General features: G+C 37.5%; 1 long non-coding RNA gene across 1 annotated transcript in view; it reads left to right on the forward strand.

Annotated features, from left to right (window-relative positions):
- The first annotated feature begins 2,816 nt into the window (after nucleotides 1-2,816).
- LOC113901340 overlaps nucleotides 2,817-23,573 on the forward strand; it is a 63,003-nt gene continuing 42,246 nt past the window's right edge. The window contains exon 1 of the long non-coding RNA XR_003513388.1: nucleotides 2,817-2,965. This is a non-coding gene — a long non-coding RNA (uncharacterized LOC113901340). The remainder of the gene's footprint in view (nucleotides 2,966-23,573) is intronic.

The raw sequence follows: 23,573 nt of genomic DNA on the forward strand, positions 1-23,573 counted from the left end.
TCTTCCTGACCCAGGGTTAGACCCTGCGTCTCCTCCATTGAAAGCCAATTCTTTACCATTTGAGCCACCAGGGAAGGCTACATGCCATCTCTTTTTTCTCTTCAAACTCTTCTACTTCTTGCTGCTCCCCTTTTCCCAGCAAAGGAGGATAAAAAAAAAAAAAAATCAGAAGTGATTTTTTTAAGAAAAAATCTATTATAGGGAGAAGTGAACAATTCTCAGTGCTTATTTATGCGCCCCAGCTCCTGAGCTGAGCCTTGGCTGAGAAATTTCCCAGTCCAAGTCAGGATCATTGAGATTTGCTCAGGAAGTCAAGTTACCCGTTCGGTCCTATGAGCCCAGGTTTTCAGATCTATATCACTAATACAGCTCTTAGTTTCTGAAAACAAAGCAAAGGAATGAACAAAGAAAGCAGAATGGAAACATCCCTTAATGTACTTCGAAGCACATTCAGAAGCTCGTACTGAATGCAAGGAATTAGCTCAGAAATAATTCAAACTTATCTCTGAGGTTTTTCCTAAAACTGTAGATTCAACAGTGCAAGCAAAGATTGAATGAATTAACTCTGGACTATAATGAAATATTTGAAAAACAAACAAAAATACCTTTTAAACAACATTCCAGCTTGAAACCTTAGTTATTTTTTAACCACCAAAATGATCTTTACTTATTTCTGTCTTTTTAGAAGGCTTAGATGAGGATTTGGCTACTTGAGTCAAAAGACAATCTAGATTGATATGAGTCATACACAAACACTCTTGTTCCACTGGCTGACCAACTTTTCCAAACCATTAAAATAAAAGGGGATAGCTACAAAAAATTATGAACCTTCAATTATGCCAATTAAGTTCACAGTTCCAGTTCAAGTTTAACCAAACCCCAATCAGTTTAATTCCCAATCAGAAGAGAATGCTACCTTGAAGGAAAAAAAAAAGTCCTACTTAAGAGAACCAGATTTTTGCTCCCTGTGCCTTGAGACCAGAGCTCTCAGAATCACTTGTATATACCATCTCTAATTTCTGAAACTGAAGAAAAAAATGAACAAAAACATTTTAAATTTTTTTCTTATTCTGTTATTTACAACTAGTAAGTTTTGTATTGTGATACTAATTCATGGCTTATTCCAACTGTTGTTTACAACTAGTGAGTTTCATACTTTGATATCTGATTCATGACTAAGTTTAGAAAATGAAGGTAGACCTCTTGTTGTGTCTGTATGAATATATGTATGTCTCAGTACGTATCTTTGTCTTTGGATAATATTACTGAAATTAATTTGTAAATGAGCTTTATTTAACTAGCCTAAAGAAAAATAAGCACTTACAAATCAAACAATTCTAAATACTTCTAAATACAAGAGAAATTAAGCTAAATGAATTTCAGGTTCACATGAACTGGAGAATATTTAATATTAAATTGACATCCATTAATAAAGTTTAAGTTTGTTCATCTGATTAGTATAGACATGTCTGGTGTCAGCAGCATCAATATCATGCCTAGGTTTAATATAAGCTAAAAAAGATCTTATATCTGTTGCAAATTTGTCAGCAAACAAAATAACTCAATGTGAAGAAACTTTTAAGGAAAAAAATGTAAATGAGATAAATGCTTTTAGATAAATTCTATTAATAACAATTATGTTTTAGGAATGTCTATTTTAGTCTCTCCAGATTTCGGTAACTTGAATTTCTAGGGTTGTGCTAAATTAAGTGATGGAAGTTTATTGAATAGCTAAATGACTTCCAAATAAAATAAAATGCTGAAACATTAATAACTGAACATTGGCTTCCTCTTACAGTGGAACTAAGGATATTGAGGACCATTCGTGAGTATGTTTAGTACCATCCTGAGGTGATGTCTATAAGAAAACAAATGTTTTTAGAAATTATCACTGATATTTATGTTCACCAATCTACAGAATGCTAATATGAAGGACAGTTTGTGGTTGCTTAAGGAAAGTTCGATGTGTATTTTCAGTAAAGAAAGCATGAGAATTGAAATTGCATTTTATTAAGGGAAAAGGAAGTAGGTCTGTTTTATAGGTGGCTATCCCTAGATGAGCAAATTAAGTGATGGCTACAGAAAGTGAAGAAAGTTTGTGAAAAGTGGACCCCTAGAGAAGAGTTTTGTGCATACTGCATACTGCAAGTATTCTTAAGATGTTGAACTTCTCTTGATAAGAGATTTTAGGTTTCTTTACCTCTTAAGTGATCTGTTATGTATTCATCTTTGAAATCATTTATTATAATTTGGCTAAGTGAATTACTATTGTTTCAAAGTAACCTTGGGCTTCTCTGATGGCTTGGCTGGTAAAGAATCCGCCTGCAATGTGGGAGACCTAGGTTGGATCCCTGGGTTGGGAAGATCCCCTGGAGAAGGGAAGGGCTACCCATTCCAGTATTCTGGCCTGGAGAATTCCATGGACTGTATAGTCCACGGTGTCACAAAGAGTGATTTTCACTTTGCTTCTTCATTTCAAAGTAACCTATGATCCTATCCTAGCAATTGTTTTAAACCCTTTATATATTTATTGACAAAACTTCCTAAATCAAAATTTAATTAAGTCATTTGACCTCTGGTTAACTTTGGGTTGTCTCAAAGGGCCCCTGGAACATCCCAAAGAGAGATATTAAACTAATTAGGTTCATTTGGTGTGTTAATTTACATGGGAAGTATGGTCAAATGAGTAATAAATCTTCTTAGGTTATATTCTATGGTTGTTGTTGTTTAATTATTAAGCCGTGTCTCTTTTGCAACCCCATGGACTCTAGCCCATCTGGCTCCTCTGTCCATGGGATTTCCCAGCCAAGAATACTGGAGTGGGTTGCCATTTCCTTCTCCAGGGGATATTTTCAAACCATAGATGAAACCTGAGATTCCTGTAATGCAGGCAGATTCTTTACTGCGGAGCCACCAGGACTTCCCAAATGTTGCTAATAAATTAGGAAAGCTACCTCATCAACAGGTACAGTAATCTCAAAGTATTTTGGGGGGTCTTAATAAGGGAAGAATTCACCTAAGTGAAATGTGTGATAAGCTCTTAATGTGACTTTCTTACCTCTGAGGGTTTTTTAAAGTTCAGACTGAGACTCCTTATAAAAGTTTTAGTAAAGCAAAAAATCTGTATGATAAATTATAGTTATATAAATTATCAGGTCAAGTTTTTGAAGCCAGACTTTTTTTATAAACAAATTATTCTTAATTTGGGTATATTTGGTAGAAATGAGGGTAATTTTGGAGAGAAAGAGTGTTCCAATGAATGTTAAATCCAAATTTTGTACTAAGTCACTTCCCAGATAGTTTCTTGCAGTTACACTATATTAATGTAAAGTTAACTGTATTATTAAAAGGACACTATAAATTTTGTTTATGAAGCTAATTTTTGTAATCACTGAATGAAGATCAGATGCCCCATGGCCTGCAACCAGGGGATTATGTGTACTGTAAAACATAATTTAAAGGATTATCTCCAACTGGATGGAAGGACTTCTATCAGGTACTCTTAATTAGCTCATACACAGTGAAACTGAAAGCAAGCTGACTCTTGAATTAATTCTCATTTTCAGAGGCCCCTACACTAAACTGGTCTATAGAGCAGACTGCTGACCTCAAATTTACCTTAAAAAGATGTTCAAACAGAGGAGACTACATTTCAATGAAAATGAGAATAACACATCAAAAGTAGACAGCTTAAGCAAGATAATGAACTAATTTGTTTGATCATTTATAATGTTTTCTTGACTTCTTGGACCTTTGTATATAAATCAAGTGTTTTACTATAATGGACACATTCCTATGCTAGTTTGAAAAAGCATTCCATATGTTGCGTTGTGGCCTATTACCTGTATCTAGTACTTATAGATTACCTTGCTGTATCTCTGTACTCCAAGGCTCTAATTGGATGACCCTTAGAAAATTTATTTTAGAAAATAGGAAGTTCAGTCTCCTCAGGCTGCTCTTGGTATTACTAGGTAGTATGCTCTCACTAACCAATTAATAATATCTACTCTGACCATGGCCATAAATATAAATTTCCTCTAAAGTTCCTCAGCTCAATCAGAGTAACAAGCAAGAGTTCAGCCAAAGAATAAACCCTCCCACAACTATGGGATGAATTTATGTGGTTAAACCAGGCTGTGGTCACTTAAGTTTTAAGGTCCTCCTAAAGGAGGAACAATTAAATTACACTAAGGACAAGCAGCCTGGTAACAATAGGAAATTGGACTGGGAGCTTTATGGACAGTGTCAATATAAAATTACCCTGAAAGACAAAGATTGGTACAGACTAAACTAAGTTGGATGACCTGAGACTATACCGAACTACACTTAATGGAAGTTCTTGGCTGAATTCTTATTTATGACTTTAATATTACTGCTAGTTACATTACTTGTACTTTTCCTATTTTATTAATTCAAGATTAATTACCATATGTGTGACAGAACTTCTGATAAAAAAATATAAGAATACCAGACCACCTACCTGCCTCTTGAGAAATCTGTATGCAGGTCAGGAAGAAACAGTTAGAAATGGACATGGAACAACAGACTGGTTCCAAATAGGAAAAGGAGTACGTCAAGGCTGTATATTGTCACCCTGCTTATTTAACTTATATACAGAGTACATCATGAGAAACGCTGGACTGGAAGAAACACAAGCTGGAATCAAGATTGCCAGGAGAAATATCAATAACCTCAGAGATGCAGATGACACCACCCTTATGGCAGAAAGTGAAGAGGAACTAAGAAGCCTCATGATGAAAGTGAAAGTGGAGAGTGAAAAAGTTGGCTTAAAGCTCAACATTCAGAAAACGAAGATCACGGCATCCGATCCCATCACTTCATGGGAAATAGATGGGGAAACAGTGGAAACAGTGTCAGACTTTATTTTTCTGGGCTCCAAAATCACTGCAGATGGTGACTGCAGCCATGAAATTAAAAGACGCTTACTCCTCGGAAGGAAAGTTACAACCTAGATAGTATATTCAAAAGCAGAGACATTACTTTGCCAACAAAGGTCCATCTAGTCAAAGCTATGGTTTTTCCTGCGGTCATGTATGGATGTGAGAGTTGGACTGTGAAGAAGGCTGAGTGCTGAAGAATTGATGCTTTTGAACTGTGGTGTTGGAGAAGACTCTTGAGAGTCCCTTGGACTGCAAGGAGATCCAACCAGTCCATTCTGAAGGAGATCAGCCCTGGGATTTCTTTGGAAGGAATGATGCTAAAGCTGAAACTCCAGTACTTTGGCTGCCTCATGAGAAGAGTTGACTCATTGGAAGAGACTCTGATGCTGGGAGGGATTGGGGGCAGGAGGAGAAAGGGACGACAGAGGATGAGATGGCTGGATGGCATCACTGACTGGATGGCCATAAGTCTGGGTGAACTCCGGGAGTTGGTAATCGACAGGGAGGCCTGGCGTGCTGCGATTCATGGGGTCTCAAAGAGTCAGACACGACTGAGCGACTGAACTAAACTGAACTGAACTCAATGATTGTAATAGTGAGTCATTTCCTAGGCAGGTTGATAAGGAGTCTAGGGGTCCCCAATGAGAGAGGGGTCTGGAATTCTCAAGGAGGAAGAAAGGACAAACTTTTTTCCTTCTCTACATTCCTTAGGATTATATAACAATAATGTATCCTGCCTGAGGACAGTCTCTAGATTACACCTTCTGGCTAATTCTGTTATCTTAAAATGTAAATTATGGGAGTAGGTCTGGTGAGGTCTTTACAACCTCCAGACATTCTTTGGATTCATTGGAGAGTATATAACTTCATTGCTAACACTAACAAGGGGGTACTCTTTCTGCCCCCTTCTGATGCCTATGTCAGAAGCTTTCTCTATCTCCTTTATACTTTAATAAAACTTTATTATGTAAAAGCTCTGAGCGATCAAGCCTCATCTCTGGCCCCGGATTGAATTCTTCTCCTCCGGGGGCCAAGAATCCCTGTGTCTTCATGTGATTCAACAACCTTTTAATAGTGTTACTCTAGATATGGAAAGAGAGAATAGAGAATTTTTATTCTCTCATCAATAGAGAATTTTTCCTAGACTGTAACACTTAAGGTAAGACAGGTTGGTCTAGAGCTCTTTGATTACTGTTGATAGATCTAGTCCAGTAATAGCAGATTGAATGGCCTATCAGTGAAACCTTCACCAGACCTAGGAATCAGTCTTCCTAGCACTGTAGGATAAAATGGTTATTAAATGCTTCCCAAAGTATGCTCAAATTTATTACCACGAGTGGGCCCTGTCAACTGAAAATCAGTGCTTGCAATTTCACCTGCTCTACAAGGATTAAATCCTGTACTGCTGTCACTATTGACTTTCAACACTTTCAACACCCCCTGAAAGAAGTTCAGAATGGAGAGCAGAAATTAGGCACTCTGTGCTCAGGGAAATACTGGAAGGACAGGTCTTCAGATGGCTATATAATTTCAAGAGCCAATTATATAGCCTGATTTTTTAATCACCTCATAACTAGAAAAGTATTAAAGTCCCTCATGCTGATGACAGTACTTTGAGATTAGCTAGCAAAGCTTCAGGAGAAGGCAATGGCACCCGACTCCAGTACTCTTGCCTGGAAAATCCCATGGATGGAGGAGCCTGGTGCACTGCACTCCATGGGGTCGACTGAGCAACTTCACTTTCACTTTTCACTTTCATGCATTGGAGAAGGAAATGGCAACCCACTCCAGTGTTCTTGCCTGGAGAATCCCAGGGACGGGGGAGCTGGTGGGCTGCCATCTACGGGGTCGCACAGAGTCGGACACGACTGACGTGACTTAGCAGCAGCAGCAGCAGCAAAGCTTCATGAGACTAGCAGAAACTTTCTGGAAAAATATGTGCTTGATTGCATGTATTCTCCCTTCACCAAAACAATGTATATACTGACCTTCCACCCTGCTTCTTTGGAGCAGTTTCTCATAACTATACGTAGTGCTGTATCCCAGTCTGCAGTCTTCATTTTGCCCCCAATAAAACTTAACTCACAATTTCATGTACATTTTTTAAGTCAACATACATGAGTGGCCCTGGAGTTAACAATCTGAGAAATTAATATCAATAGTGATTGATCCAATTATGTGCATTTTGTTCCTGCAGAAGACAATTAAAATCACTCTAGGGATGATACTTTGACAACCTAGGCAAAAGGAATCAAAAAAGAAACAAATAAAAGACAAATATGAACTAACCTTCAGAAATTACCAAATACACAAAGCAAGATTAAGCATGGAATAAGTGTAAACAGCAATAGGAAATAACAGAAATATGGACAGCACGAATTTCAGATAATGAGAGAAATATCATAAGGGGAATATGAAATACTTTTCACAATGATTAAGCACATAAATTATTAAGCACAACTTAGATGGCTCAGATGCTCAAGAATCTGCCTGCAATGCAGGAGACCCAACTTTGATCCCAGAGCTGGGAAGATCTCCTGGAGAAGGGAGTAGGAACCCACTCCAGAATTGTTGCCTGGAGAATTCCATGGACAGAAGAGCCTGCCAGGCTACAATCCATAGGATCACAGTCAGACACAACTGATCGACTAGCACTTACTTACTAAAAAAGTTTAGATATCAAAAGCTAAACAGACTGTCTTAAAATTTTTAAATATGTAAATGAATTTTAAAAGCTGTAAATGAGTTTTATAATGTTAGATAGGTCCAGGAAGCAACAAGTTAGACCTGAGGAAACTATGAAGATTGAAATAGCAAAAATGTTATAAAATACGTAACAGTTTCCAAGGAGGAAACTGTGGTGACTTCATGGGTCAGGCCTTTCCCTTATTTCTGCTTTAGCTCCTCTCTGAAGTTCACCTCAGTTCAGTTCAGTCACTCAGTCGTGTCTGACTCTTTGCAACCCCATGGACTGCAGCACACCAGACCTCCCTGTCATGACCAACTCCAGGAGTCTACTCAGACTCATGTCCATTGAGTCAGTGCTATCATCCAACTATCTCATCCTCTGTCATCCCCTTCTCATCCTACCCTCAGTCTTGCCCAGCATCAGTGTCTTTTCAAATGAGTCAGTTCTTTGCATCAGGTGGCCAAAGTATTGGAGTTGCAGCTTCAACATCAGTCCTACCAATGAATATTCAGGACTGATTTCCTTTAGGATGGACTGGTTGGATCTCCTTGCAGTCCAAGGGACTCTCAAGAGTCTTCTCCAACACCACAGTTCAAAAGCATCAATTCTTCAGTGCTAAGCTTTCTCTATGGTCCAACTCTAGCATCCATACATCTCTACTGGAAAAACGATAGCTTTGACTAGATGGACCTTTGTTGGCAAAGTAATGCCTCTGTTTCTTAATAAGCTATCTAGGTTGGTCATAACTTTTCTTCCGAGAAGCAAGTGTCTTTTGATTTCATGGCTGCAATCAATATCTGCAGTGATTTTGGAACCAAAAAAAAAAAATAAAGTTTGACACTGTTTCCACTGTTTCTCCATCTATTTGCCATGAAGTAATGGGATCGGATACAATGATCTTAGTTTTCTGAATGTTGAGCTTTAAGCCAACTTTTTCACTCTCCTCTTTCACTTACATCAGGAGACTCTTTAGTTCTTCACTTTATGCCATAAGGGTGGTGCCATCTGCATTTCTGAGGTTATTGATATTTCTCCTGGCAATCTTCATTCAAGCTTCTGCTTCATCCAGCCGAGCATTTCCATGATGTACTCTGCATAAGTTAAATAAGCAGGATGACAATGTACAGCCTTGACATACTCCTTTCCAGATTTGGAACCAGTCTGTTGTTCCATGTCCCATTCTAACTGTTGCTTCTTGACCTGCATACAGATTTCTCTGGATGCAGGTCAGGTGGTTTGGTATTCCCATCTCTTTAAGAATTTTCCACAGTTTGTCATAACCACATAGTCAAAGGCTTTGGCATAGTCAATAAAGAAGAAATAGATGTTTTTCTGAAATGCTCTTGCTTTTTCAGTGATCCAACGGATCTTGGCAATTTTCTTTCTGTTTCCTCTGTCTTTTCTAAATCCAGCTTGAACATCTGGAAGTTCACGGTTCATGTACTGTTGAAGCCTGGCTTGGAGAATTTTGAGCATTACTTTACTAGCGTCTGAGATGAATGCAATTGAGCAGTATCTTGAGCATTCTTTGGCATTGCCTTTCCTTGGAACTGGAATGAAAACTGACCTTTTCCAGTCCTGTGTCCACTGCTGAATTTTACAAATTTGCTGGCATATTGACTGCAGCATTTTCACAGCATCATTTCAGCATTTGAAATAGCTCAACTGGAATTCCATCACCTCCACTAGCTTTGTTCGTAGTGATGCTTTCTACGGCCCACTTAATTTCGCATTCCAGGATGTCTGGCTCTAGGTGAGTGATCATACCATTGTGATGATCTCGGTCATGAAGATTTTTTTTTGTATATTTCTTCTGTGTATTCTTGCCACGTCTTCTTAATATCTTCTGCTGTTAGTTCCATGCCATTTCTGTCCTTTATTATGCCAATATTTGCATGAAATATTCCCCTGGTATCTCTAATTTTCTTGACAACATCTCTAGAGTTCCCATTCTATTCTTTTCCTCTATTTCTTTGCATTGATCACTGAGGAAGGCTTTCTTATTCTCCTTGTTATTCTTTGGAACTCTGCATTCAAATGGGTATATCTTTCCTTTTGTCCTTTGCCTTTTGCTTCTCTTCTTTTCATAGCTGTTTGCAAGGCCTCCCCAGACAGCCATTTTGCTTTTTTGCATTTCTTTTCCATGGGGAAGGTCTTGATCCCTGTCTCCTGCACAATGTCACAAACCTCCGTCCATAGTTCTTCAAGCACTCTATCATACCTAATCCCTTGAATCTACTTGTCACTTCCACTGTATAATCTTAAGGGATTTGATTTAGGTCATACCTGAATGGCCTAGTGGTTTTCCCCACTTTCTTCAATTTAAGTCTGAATTTGGCAATGAGGAGTTCATAGTCTGTACCACAGTCAGCTCCCGGTCTTGTTTTTGCTGACTGTATAGAGTATCTCCATCTTTGGCTGCAAAGAATATCATTAATCTGATTTCAGTATTGACCGTCTGGTGATGTCCATGTGTAGAGTCTTCTCTTTTGTTGTTGGAAGAGAGTGTTTGCTATCACCAGTGTGTTCTCTAAGCAAAATTCTATTAGCCTTTGCCCTGCTTCATTCTGTACTCCAAGGCCAAATTTGCCTGTTACTCCAGGTATTTCTTGACTTCCTACTTTTGCATTCTAGTCCCCTATAATGAAAAGGACATCTTTTTTGGGTATTACTTCTAGAAGATCTTGTAGGTCTTCATAGAACCGTTCAACTTCAGCTTCTGCAGCATTATGGGTCTGGGCATGGACTTGGATTAGTGTGATTTTGAATAGTTTGCCTTGTAAACGAACAGAGATGATTCTGTCATTTTTGAGATTGCATCCAAGTACTGCATTTCAGACTCTTTTGTTGACTATGATGGTTACTCCATCTCTTCTAAGGGATTCTTGCCCACCATAGAAGACATAATGGTCATCTGAGTTAAATTCACCCATTCCAGTCCATTTTAGTTCACTGATTCCTAAAATGTTGATGTTCATTCTTGCCATCTCCATTTGACCACTTCCAATTTGCCTTGATTCATGAATCTGACATTCCAGGTTCCTATGCAATATTGCTCTTTAAAGCATTGGACTTTACTTCCATCACCAGTCACATCCACAACGGGGTGTTGTTTGTTTTGTTTTGTTTTTTAAACTTTACATAATTGTATTAGTTTTGCTTTGGCTCCATCCCTTCATTCTTTCTGGAGTTATTTCTCCACTGATCTCCAGTAGCATATTGGGCACCTACCAACCTGGGGAGTTCATGGTTCAGTGTCCTATCTTTTTGGCTTTTCATACTGTTCATGGTGTTCTCAAGGCAAGAATACTGAAGTGGTTTGCCATTCCCTTCTCCAGTGGACCATGTTTTGTCTAAAGTACCTAAAAAATAACATTTGATACACATTTTCAGAGTTGTTTTACAGATGTGAAAATCTCTCCCATCAAATGTAAGATGTCAACTACTTGATGACCATGAATATCTAGCCTCAGGCCTCCAGCAGCCTAACGACTGATAATACTAACCCCTATGGCACCACCATCTTATCTCATCAATCAGTCAAAGAACTGTGCATTAGCTGATTACATACCCTGCTACCCTCCTCCTCACCTGGCTTTTAAAAATGCTTTGCCAAAACCCTTTGAGGAGTTCATGCCACTTTAGGGCACGAGCCACCCACCCTCCTGCATGTCCCTGCAATAAACCTTTCTCTGCTGTAAACTCCAATGTTTTCATGTGTTTGGCCACATTGTGTGTTGGGCACATGAACTTGAACTAACGATATGAGTTTTAAGGATAGAGTGAGAAGTGCTACATGTGAATATTAGGACTTAACAGTAAAGATAATAAAGAAATAATGTGAAAGATAACTGTGGGGAAACAATGTCAACAAAACATCAATTAATAGTCAATCTAAGAAAGAAATGGAAAAGTTTATTTGAGCCAAACTGAGGAGTATAACCCAGGGGACAGCTTTTCAGAGAGTTCTGAGAACTGTTCTGAAGAGGTAATGGGGGAGGTCAGTATATATGTGATTTTGGTGAAATGAATACATGCAATCAAGCACACATCTCAGCAGAAGGCTGCAACTAGCCAGATGGAACAGATATCTTAGTTAATGGTTTTGGTGTTTTCCTGAAATCAGAAATTGTAAGAATCCAGGTTCATAAGCCACAGTTATCAAGACAGTATAGTACTGGCACAAAGACAGAAATATTGATCAATGGAATAAAATAGAAAGCCCAGAGATAAATCCACGCACATATGGACACCTTATCTTCGACAAAGGAGGCAAGAATATACAATGGATTAAAGACAATCTCTTTAACAAGTGGTGCTGGGAAATCTGGTCAACCACTTGTAAAAGAATGAAACTGGACCACTTTCTAACACCATACACAAAAATAAACTCAAAATGGATTAAAGATCTAAACGTAAGACCAGAAACTATAAAACTCCTAGAGGAGAACATAGGCAAAACACTCTCCGACATACATCACAGCAGGATCCTCTATGACCCACCTCCCAGAATATTGGAAATAAAAGCAAAAATAAACAAATGGGACCTAATTAACCTTAAAAGCTTCTGCACATCAAAGGAAACTATTAGCAAGGTGAAAAGACAGCCTTCAGAATGGGAGAAAATAATAGCAAATGAAGCAACCGACAAACAACTAATCTCAAAAATATACAAGCAACTCCTACAGCTCAACTCCAGAAAAATAAATGACCCAATCAAAAAATGGGCCAAAGATCTAAATAGACATTTCTCCAAAGAAGACATACAGATGGCTAACAAACACATGAAAAGATGCTCAACATCACTCATTATCAGAGAAATGCAAATCAAAACCACTATGAGGTACCATTTCACACCAGTCAGAATGGCTGCGATCCAAAAGTCTACAAATAATAAATGCTGGAGAGGGTGTGGAGAAAAGGGAACCCTCTTACACTGTTGGTGGGAATGCAAACTAGTACAGCCACTATGGAGAACAGTGTGGAGATTCCTTAAAAAACTGGAAATAGAACTGCCTTATGATCCAGCAACCCCACTGCTGGGCATACACACTGAGAAAACCAGAAGGGAAAGAGACACGTGTACCCCAATGTTCATCGCAGCACTGTTTATAATAGCCAAGACATGGAAGCAACCTAGATGTCCATCAGCAGATGAATGGATAAGAAAGCTGTGGTACATATACACAATGGAGTATTACTCAGCCATTAAAAAGAATACATTTGAATCAGTTCTAATGAGGTGGATGAAACTGGAGCCTATTATACAGAGTGAAGTAAGCCAGAAGGAAAAACATAAATACAGTATACTAACGCATATATATGGAATTTAGAAAGATGGTAACAATAACCCTGTGTACGAGACAGCAAAAGAGACACTGATGTATAGAACGGTCTTATGGACTCTGTGGGAGAGGGAGAGGGTGGGAAGATTTGGGAGAATGGCAATGAAACATGTAAAGTATCATGTGGGAAATGAGTTGCCAGTCCAGGTTCGATGCATGATGCTGGATGCTTGGGGCTGGTGCACTGGGACGGCCCAGAGGGATGGTATGGGGAGGGAGGAGGGAGGAGGGTTTGGGATGGGGAACACATGTATACCTGTGGCGGATTCATTTTGATATTTGGCAAAACTAATACAATTATGTAAAGTTTAAAAATAAAATAAAATTGGGGAAAAAAAAAAACAAAAACAATTTCCTCTGAAAATATCTAACTATCTGAAGACTTATTCTTCTAGTTTTGCCCCAGTCTTCAGTATTGAAGGTCAGCAACTGCAGAGGCCAGTAACTTGATTTGTGTAGAACTGGATGGTAGGCAACATTCTTTATTTTACAACCCCTTCCCTTTCAGTCTTAATTTCAACCCAGGTTTGGGAGGCATTTTGTGACCAACTTGTCCCATGGCATTAGAAATGCTCATTCCCAGATTAGGCAAGGATTTTGTTGAAAGGCCACTTAATGTGTTATTGGGCTAGGCTCTGTCAACAGTAATCAAAAGCCTCTGGGATCCCTGTGTTTATCAGTCTTAAATGGTCCAGGAAATGTTTCTTTCTTGTTGCTTCTTCCTATATCTGCCGTGCTGCCAAGCCACTTCAGTCGTGTCCGACTCTGTGCGACCCCACAGATGGCAGCCCACCAGGCTCCCCCGTCCCCAGGATTCTCCAGTCAAGAACACTGGAATGGGTTGCCATTTCCTTCTCCAATGCATGAAAGTGAAAAGTGAAAGTGAAGTCACTCAGTCGTGTCCAACTCTTAGCGACCCCATGGACTGCAGCCCACCAGGCTCCTCTGTCCATGGGATTTTCCAGGCAAGAGTACTGGAGTGGGGTGCCATTGCCTTCTCCTCTTCCTATATCTAGAACTATACTATTACGAAAATTGATCTTGTAAGACTACATATTTGGCCAATTGTTTCAAGCTGCCCAATTATCATCAGTTTCCTCTCAGGCTCTGTCACACATTTGGTAATGTAGTCTTGTAAAATAGAATACAGACAATATTGCTAGTAACATCAATAAAGTCATAAGTAAGTATTTAAGCTAGGAACATCCATTAGGTGTGGCCTAGTGTCTCCCCAGGTTTACTAACCAATTAGTTCTTCACCAATCACTATCTTAAGGGAAATAATATATTGGTTTTGTACATAAAGTTCACAAAAGGTATCTGCACATACAGAGAGAGTGGTGAGTCATCCTGATCCCTTCCAGGATTGAAAAAGGAATGTTATCTTTTAAGTAGTTACATGGTTGGTGCCAGAAGGAGAGAAATAAATCTTTATGGTTGAGCAGGTATTTCTGCCATAGGGGAAGTCTGGTTAACACATAATACAGAAGCATAACACACAGTTGAGGGGAGGGAGAAAGCCAAAGGACATAGAAAAAGTTTTATATTTAAATTTTTTGTCTTATTTTAAAATGTGAACTTTTATTTCCTCAAATGAAATTGATAATGGCTGAGGATTCCCCAAGATTGGTGAAAGTTTTAAGGAGAATTATTGGTAAGCAAAATAATTTAAAATATATTTCAACTTAGATACATAAACAGTGAACCTGAAGAACCAAGAATAATTATTAAAGCAACTAGAAAAAAAAATTTATTACCTACAAAGACCAAAAGTTGTTGGACACAGATAGGATACAATTGTAGGACACAATCTAGTCAATTGTGACAGAAAGCCTGGAATTAGGGAGATGGGAGAAACTGAGAAGGGATATAGGGAATGTTGTTGGATGGTAGATATTTGTTTACCTGGGTTGTCAAAAATTGAGAAATTGTATGTTCAAAATGAGTGCATCTTGTTGCCTGTAAATTATACATGTTAAAAATGATCAAAGAAGACAATTTAGGTGTGATAAAATTAATTCATATGGACCCACAAAATAAAGACTGCCCCAGTGGCCAGCCCACAACACAAATCCAAACCTAAATCAGTTGCACTTACAAGAAGCCTCCCTCATGTAAGGCTAACATACCCTAACCACAATCTTTGAACTCCTCTTTCCCAAGTTCTCCTTAGCCTAGAAAGCAGGACCTGCTAACCTCCTAAGGAAATCCCCGACCTCGTAGCCCATCTTGCTCTTCTAATCTCTGTAAAACTGACTCTTGCCCCCAATCCCTCAAGAATAGTGCTCCACTGCTTGTGAGGTACTGAACTCCCTCAGTCCATAGATTGTTCTCCCTTGTACTCAAGAGAGACAGCAAATTCATTATTTAAAATTGTTTTAGCTTTTTTCATTTATCAATTAACACAATCTTTGTTTAACACTTTGCGAAGCAAGCTTTCTCTGTTCAGAAGAGTGCAGAGAGCCAAAAAATAGGATGGAAGAGAAGAAGCAGCTTTTATAGGGTAAAGAATAAGGAACAGGGAAGACAACAATAAAAAGTGGATCGAGAACAAGACACTAAGCATACAGCCCAGAGTTGACTGGGCCGTTTGGGGACTGGCTGCTAGGACATAATGTGTTTCTGGTCCAGGGGAGAATTGATACTGACGTGAAAGTTACCCAAGTTTTGGCTTGTTATCATGGCACCAGGCAAGAGCGGCCCCACACATTTTTCTTTTTGACACATTTCAACACAGAGAAAGACAAATGTCATTTTTCAATGAGACATTCCCTACCAGTCAGGATGGGAAACTAATTATTAGTTGGTGGGGATAACAGAGTTGCCAATTTTGTTGGAAGAAGGGTAAATTTGTATAACAATTTTGGCAATATCTAATTATATTGGAGTTGCCTACATTATCAAATTCTGACATTTCATATTCAAGTGATAACTCTAGAGAAATTCTTGTATATGTGCACAGGAGACCTGTGCAATGATGTTTATTCTTCATGTCCCTTTATAAAAGAATGGTAAATCATATATAATGTGTTCACAAGGAAAAAATATAGTTTCAGCACTTGAAGTGAATAAATCAAGTCCCTGAATACTCAAAAATATATTGCTGTGAAAGCAACTTCATATAAGAAAACAAAAAATCCACTTAAATAAATTATAGAAATTGTAAATCAAACTACCCAATTTTAGTTAATAAGATACCTTTATGTAGGAAATTACTACAAGCCTGTATAGGAAATGCTTGTAGCAATATCAAGACAGCAGTAGGAACTTGGAAATGGGTCAGGGGCAGGGTCTTTCAGGAGTGAATCTTTATTTTTACTGTAATATTCCATTTAATTTGTTTTTAATAGAAAACAGATCAGATAACTATCAAGGAAACTTCTCATATCTATTTTATTTTGGCAGTGGATAGCATGGTATCATTAATCTATGTTTTGAATATTTTGTAAAAAAAATTTATATGAAAAACAAGATTATCTACAAATAGCATCTGTATTAACTGCTTTTCCATGTGTGAATTCTTAATTATTAATTCATTGAAAACTATGATATACTTCTAAATAATTTTGTAGTAATTCTGTATATTATTCTCAGATTTTAAAAAGAATTCTTCTGGTGTTTCATAGTCATTAATATGGCTCACTATAAAGTTGGCATATCTGTGTGTCTCTTTTTTTTTCATTTTGGTCTTAAAAAAAACCCATCTTGTAGTATTATTTAAACATATCTTAAAAATAATTTTTAATCAATAATGAATATTGAATTACATCAACTGCCTTTCTGGCATGTTAATCATATAAGCAATACAGTTTGGTTTCTAGAAATTTAGAAGCAGACTACATTCTTTGACTACTCATCACTTGACTTCATAAATTATGGGCTCAATATCTCCCTTTATTCAAGCATTTTTCACCTACTTCACAGGTGGTAAAAAACAATATAAATAAATAAAATGCTAACATTATTATACATTTATGTTTTCTCCTTCACTTATTGATAATGAAAAGTCATTCAGACAGTGTTTATCAAACAGTTAACACAAAATTGGCATTGTTATAGTCATTAGGAAAGAAGTGATATGTTAGCAACAGGCAAGGTTCTCTCTTCTATGCAGTATAAAGAATATAAGAATTTCTATTAAAGTATTATATAATATTTGACTATCTTTCCATTTTCAAAGTAGACCTCAATTATATAGTTGGCTTTGTTTGCTAATATATTTAGGATTAGGATTAATGGCATATGTATGGCACATCCATAATTTTTGTGTGTGAATGTGTGTTTTTTTAATATGAATATCTTATTGAGTGACAAAGAAGCTGTTTGTGAACAGAGACTTCAAACCTGAAACTATATGAAGCTCTGAGGTGTAGTGTTACAGGATGGCTTATAAAGTGAACATGAACCTTTACAATGATTGGTTATTATAATGAGTATTTCTAGATGGCAGCTGCTGCTGCTACTGCTAAGTCGCTTCAGTCATGTCCGACTCTGTGCGACCCCATAGACGGCAGCCCACCAGGCTCCGCCGTCCTTGGGATTCTCCAGGCAAAAACACTGGAGTGGGTTGCCATTTCCTTCTCCAATGCATGAAAGTGAAAAGTGAAAGTGAAGTCACTCAGTCGTGTCCGACTCTTAGCGACCCCATGGACTGCAGCCTACCAGGTTCCTCCATCCATGGGATTTTCCATGCAAGAGTACTGGAGTGGGGTGCCATTGTGGGATCAGTTAAAAGTAGTCATACAATTTTAGGAAGATAACTTAAATTTTATGATTATCAGAGGCTTTAACACAAAATAAGTTTTACAAACATTCATGAAATAAGCTATATTAAGTTTTTTTAATATACTTTTACTGATTTTGCCTGCTTGGGGTTCATCAAGCCTCATATCCATTTAATTTTGTGTTAATACAAGCCAGGGAAAATCTGATTTATTGAACACCTGAATTCATCTCCATTCATTCCTGACCATGTCCTTTCTCCCTACCTTCACGACATTAATAAATAAAAGGGCACAGACCACAAGGACAAAGAGACAGAAAGGATAATCATAATATACTGAGAACTTTCTATGGAATATCCAGAAATTTCAATAAGGCTTGTCTTCAGACATGGGCCTTTAATTTAGTTTTGAAGTACTGTATCTCTCTCTTATATATGGACATCCAAGAATAAGAGTCATTTGAAGAATGCCTCTAATATGTATTTGTTGTTGTTCAGTCACTCAGTTGTCTGACTCTTTGCCATCCCATGGACTGCAGATGCCAGGCTTCCCTGTCCTTCACCATCTCCTGGAGCTTGCTCAAACTCATGTGCATTGAATCTGTGATGCCATCCAACCATTTCATCTTCTGTTGTCCCCTTCTCCTACTGTCTTCAATCTTTCCCAGCCTCAGGGTCTTTTCTAATGAGTCAGCTCTTCTCATCAGGTGGCTGAAGTTTTGAAGCTTCAGTTTCAGCTGCAGTCCTTCCAGTGAATATTCAGCATTGATTTCGTTTAGGATGAACTGGTTTGATCTCCTTGCTGTCGAAGGGACTCAAGAGTCTTCTCCAGCACCACAGTTCAAAAGCATCAGTTCTTCGACACTCAGCCTCCTTTATGGTCCAGCTCTCACATCTATACTTGACTACTAGAAAAATCATAGCTTTGACTATACAGACTTTTGTCGGCAAAGTAACGTCTCCACTTTTTAATACGCCGTTTAAGTTTGTCATATTTTTTCTTCCAAGAAGTAAACATCTTTTAATTTCATGGCTGCAGTCACCATCTGTAATGATTTTGGAGCCCAAGAAAATTAAGTCTGTCACTGTTTCCTCTGTTTCCCCATCTATTTGCCATGAAATGACGGGACTGGATGCCATGATCTTAGTTCTTTGAATGTTGAGGTATAAGCCAGCTTTTTCATTCTCCTCTTTCACCTTCATCAAGAGGTTCTTTAGTTTCTCTTCACTTTCTGCCATAAGGCTGGTGTCATCAGCATATCTGAGGTTATTGATATTTCTCTCAGCAATCTTGACTCCAGTTTGTGCTTCATCCGACCTAGGATTTTTCATGATATACTCTGCCTATAAGTTAAATAAGCAGGGTGACAATATACAGCCTTGACGTACTCCTTTCCCAGTCTGGAACCAGTCCATTGTTCCATGTCTGGTTCTAACTGTTGCTTCTTGACCTGCATACAGATTTCTCAGGAGGCAGGGAAGGTGGTCTAGTATTCCCATCTCTTTAAGAATTTTCTACAGTTTGTTGTGATCCACACTGTAAAAGGCTTTAGTGTAGTCAATGAAGCAGAAGTGGATGTTTTTCTGGAATTATAGCATGTATGACAATGATGTAAAACAAGAAAAAAGTAAAACAGAAACTCTGAGGGGATAAAGATATTGCAGGGGACAGAAGAAAGCTTAAAAAACAAATTAAAAGTAATATTCTCAGATGAATTCTTCATCACTGATATAAGAACAAGATACAATTTTTTAATAATTCAAATGAACCTATTTACAAAACAAAAACAGACTCACCGACTAAAGAATGAACTTATGGTTACCAAATGGGGAGGATGGAATGGAGGGATAGTTTCATGTTGATATGTACACACTGCCATATTTAAAATAGACAACCAACAAGAATACACTGCACATCACAGGAAACGCTGCTCAATACTTCATAACAACCTAAATGGGAAAAGAATTCAAGAAAGAACAGCACATGCCTATGTATAACTGAATTGCTCTGCTCTACTCCCAAAACCTACCATTGTGGTTATCTGGATGCATATTCCTAAAGGAAATCAGTCCTGAATATTCATTGGAAGGACTGATGCTGAAGCTGAAACTCCAATATTTTGGCCACATGATGAGAAGAACTGACTCATTGGAAAAGACCCTCGTGCTGGGAAACATTGACGGCAAGAGGAGATGGGGATGACAGAGGATGAGATGGTTGGATGGCATCACCGACTTGATGGACATGAGTTTGAGCAAGCTCTGGGAGTTGGTGATGGACAGGGAAGCCTGGCATGCTGTGGTCCGTGGGGTCGCAAAGAGTCAGACACAACTGAGCTGCCTAACTGACTGACTCCCAAAACCAGCACAATTCTATCAATAAACCACACTCCAACACAAAACAAAAAAATTTTTTTAATCCATGCATTTTGAATGGAAGAGAAAATAAGAGTCAGAAGATAAGTGTTCCTGTCAGTTTAAAGTACTGCATAGAAAAAATAGAAATATTCATGGAAAATAGAGAAAAGAGTAGTCATGGCCAGGCGCATGTATAAACAAATGGGCCAGAGGAACTCAAATTCTAATCCCTCAAATACTAATGTATGTGGAAAGCAGCTCAGTGATCTGCCCTTTCCTTCAGCCCCAAACACTGCTGTGGGTGTGTCTGAGAGAGTCCATATTCCATAGTGGGGAGCCATGTGGTTGGAAGGATTTCAATGAAGATTGTGTGGACTGATACCTGAAGGTTATGTCAAGATGGAGGATCTTACCAAAATTTAGTTAACAAAGATGTTGCTGCCCAAACCTATTAAGACAGTACTGGAGGTCAGATAAAACAGAGAATGGCGTGAAACTGGACACCCTTCCCTCAAGGCCCGATGCTGATGTCATGGAAGTCACTCCATTATGAATGGGTTTACTTTTTATAAGATTTTTTTAAATGGCTCGAGCAATTAAAATACAATAGAAATGAATTTTTATAAAACCTAGTATTAAAACTGTTTGTATGAGATACAACTTTTCTGCTTAGTTCTTTGACAACTCTTAAAGGTTTTGCATTTATTATTCAAATATTATTAAATTATTCTACCCAGTCTTGAATATTTTCAATTATAAATTTATTCAAAATAGCCTATTTCACTTTAATTTCAAATTAGCATTTTAGTTACATTAGTTATATTTTTAATATCATAAACAGACATCAGTGTTAATATATTCCTTTTCTTATACGTAATATATTGCTCATATTGAGTCATGAGCTATCTTAACAGAGTTGATCTATTTTATTGATGTTATTTAACAAGTTAAGTCTTCACTTAATCAACTCTCTATTCTTCTGTTATTGAACAAATTAAATGTTGATTTTTATCTCTATCATTATTACTTCTTCTAGCTTCATTTTATTCTTTTTATTCTATCTCATTTAAGTTTTTTTTTTTTTAAAGACTATTAGATATTCCTGTCATACAGCTTTCCCAATATCTTTTTAGTTTTGATAAAAATTATTCTCATTGATAACAACTTGTGGTTACTTTGAAAGGCAAATTCGCAATTTTGATTATTTGACCAAAAGTGACAGGTTTCTTTAATTTCAAAGTTGTTAGATTATTTATTGTTTAGTCAGAAGTTACTTTGCCAACAAAGGTCCATATAGTCAAAGCTATGATTTTTCCAGTAGTTGCATACAGATGTGAGAGTTGAACCATCAAAAAGGCTGGGTGCCTAAGAATTGTTGCTTTCAAACTGTGTTGCTGGAGAAGACTCATGAGAGTCCCTTAGACAGCAAGATCAAACCAATCACTCCTAAAGGACACCAATCCTGAATACTCATTGGAAGGTCTGATGCTGAAGCTGAAGTTCCAATACTTTGGCCATCTGATGGGAAGAGCTGACCCACTGAAATAGACCTTGATTCTGGGAAAGATTGAGGGTAGGAGGTGAAGGGAGTGACAGAGAATGAGATGGTTGGATGGCATCACTGACTCAATGGACATGAATTTGAGCAAACTCTGGGAGATAGTGAAGGACAGGGAAGCCTGGCTTGCTGCAGTAGTGGGGTAACAAAGAGTCAGACACAGCTTAGCAACTGAACAACAACAATTCAAGAAGTCTATCATTTTCTGAGTAATTGTGTTGCTTTAAGACAATATATGCTCAATAAACAATTACTGAAGTTAAGGTATACTTCTACTGACTGAAGTTGAAGAACATAGTTAATAGAATTTCTAAATAGACAATATTCTATAATTTTCTTAGTGCCTAGTACAATATTAAAGTCTATTCTTTTCAAGCATATATATAAAGCAAAACTACATTCATTATTTACAGGTGAAATGTTTGGTATAGATATCCTTACACATGATATAGGTATATGTAATTGTGTACATGTATAGTGGTTGTTGTGAATGTAATAAAATTTTTGACCATCTGAAATAAATTTTTTGTCAATCAGTTATGTTTCTATCTATTAGTGTAGATCTTTGGACATGTAGGGGAGAGTTTTACTTGCACAGGTGGCTACAAAGCCTTAAACATATGTTCATGTCCCCCACTGATTTATTGTGTATCAAACCATCGTTTGCATTGCAGTTATTTTGTTTTGTCTTAATATTTTATTCTGTGTATGAAGTTTTATATATATATATATCCACATCCAGGAACATTACAATTTAATTGTGAATGTTATATTTAATGAATATGAATATATCTGTCTATAAATATTATATTACTTAATATATAAATATGGCTATAAATATGCACATGATATACACAGTTCAGTTCAGTCACTCAGTCGTGTCCGACTCTTTGCGACCCCATGAATTGCAGCACGCCAGGCCTCCCTGTCCATCACCAATTCCCGGAGTCTACTCAAACTCATGTCTATCAAGTCAGTGATGCCATCCAGCCATCTCATCCTCTGTCGTCCCCTTCTCCTCCTGCCCTCAATCCCTCCCAGCATCAGGGTCTTTTCCAATCAGTCAACTCTTCGCATTAAGTGGCTAAAGTACTGGAGTTTCAGCTTTAGCATCAGTCCTTCCAATGAACACCCAGGACTGATCTCCTTTAGGATGGACTGGTTGGATCTCCTTGCAGTCCAAGGGACTCTCAAGAGTCTTCTCCAACACCACAGTTTAAAAGCATCAATTCTTCGGTGCTCAGCTTTCTTCACAGGCCAACTCTCACATCCATACATGACCACTGGAAAAACCATAGCCTTGACTAGACGGACCTTTGTTGGCAAAGTAATGTCTCTGCTTTTGAATATGCTATCTAGGTTGGTCATGACTTTCCTTCCAAGGAGTAAGCATCTTTTAATTTCATGGCTGCAGTCACCATCTGCAGTGATTTTGGAGCCCCCAAAAATAAAGTCTGACACTGCTTCCACTGTTTTTAATATAAATTAAATACTAAATACACATATTAGTATTTAATCTGAAGACTTTTTTAGTCTTAATGACATATTCCTTCACTTAAGTTATATTTTGTCTAATATTATCTTTACTCCCTCCATAATTTTTTGCCCTATCAATTTGTTTCTGATATCTTTATGCTGTGTTTTCTATGTGTTAGAAATTCTTGCTATTTTCTTTTAAAATATCTTTCTATATTTATGAATTATTTACAAATTTTTATTTTTACTTTTTTTCTGTTGAACTGTAAGTGAATATGATTTTCCATTAATCTGAAAGACAAAAGAATTCTAAAAGATCTCTTTTAATAGGTTTAAGTTATCTCTCTTAATAACTTTAACTAGTCTTCAACATTTCTCAACAATCCTGAGTTCCAAATTTATTGAAATAATTTGTGAGTATTAGACCCAACTTGTTAATTAGTTGTTTCATACAGCATGACATATTCTTTCAAAAATTCTCTTCCATATTTCATTATTTAGTAAAATGTTATTAATAATTATT

This window comes from Bos indicus x Bos taurus, chromosome 11 (genome assembly GCF_003369695.1).
Source record: "Bos indicus x Bos taurus breed Angus x Brahman F1 hybrid chromosome 11, Bos_hybrid_MaternalHap_v2.0, whole genome shotgun sequence".
Lineage (NCBI taxonomy): Eukaryota > Metazoa > Chordata > Mammalia > Artiodactyla > Bovidae > Bos > Bos indicus x Bos taurus.